We start from the raw sequence: 731 nt of genomic DNA, 5'->3' as shown, positions 1-731 counted from the left end.
AATAATTATTTTAAATGTAAATAGATTAAGTTCTCTAACTGAAAGGCAAAGAGTAACTGAATGAATAAAAAGGCAAAACCCAATTATATGCTGCCTCCAAGAGATTCAGTTTAGCTTTAAGGACACACATAGGCTAGGCTAAAAGTGAAAAAAGATATGCCATGTGAATAAAAACCAAAAGAGAGCGTGTGTAGCTATATTTATATCAGACAAAAATAATTTAAGTCAAAAACTGTAACAAAAGCACTTCCATATACAGCCATGCCACCCTGAACAAGCCCAATCCCGTCTGATCTCAGAAGCTAAGCAAGGTCGGGCCTGGTTAGTACTTGGATGGAGATCACCTAGGAAGATCAGGTGCTGTAGGTGTAAAAAATAAAAAAATAAGGGATTGTAAGCTGACAAGATCCTTGCAATCTGTGAGGTCAACCAAAGGTTGCCTCACCTTAAAAAAAAAAAAAAGCACTTGCAAGTGGAAAGTTAATAGTAAAAAAGGCCTACATTAGGAAACAAAAAAGATGTCAAATAAATAACCTAACCTTACTCCTCTAGGAACTAGGGGGAAAAAAAACCAACTAAGCCCAAAGTTAGCAGAAGGAAAGATATAACAAAGATCAGAGCAGAAATAAATGAAATAGAGACCAGAAAAACTATAGAAAAGATCAATGAAACTAAGATTGGGTTTTTAAAAGGTAAACAAAATTGACCTAACTTTAGTAGACTAAGAAAAA

The 731-nt window shown here is 34.5% G+C and overlaps 1 pseudogene; it reads left to right on the top strand.

Moving 5' to 3' along the window:
* Positions 1–251: 251 nt before the first annotated feature.
* On the top strand, positions 252–369 carry LOC111743162 (annotated as a pseudogene).
* The last annotated feature ends 362 nt before the right edge of the window (positions 370–731 follow it).

The sequence above is a fragment of the Pteropus vampyrus genome, unplaced genomic scaffold, assembly GCF_000151845.1.
Source record: "Pteropus vampyrus isolate Shadow unplaced genomic scaffold, Pvam_2.0 Scaffold4, whole genome shotgun sequence".
NCBI lineage: Eukaryota > Metazoa > Chordata > Mammalia > Chiroptera > Pteropodidae > Pteropus > Pteropus vampyrus.
The sequence above is the reverse complement of the archived record's forward strand: the minus strand, read 5'-3'. Positions and strand labels throughout refer to the sequence as shown.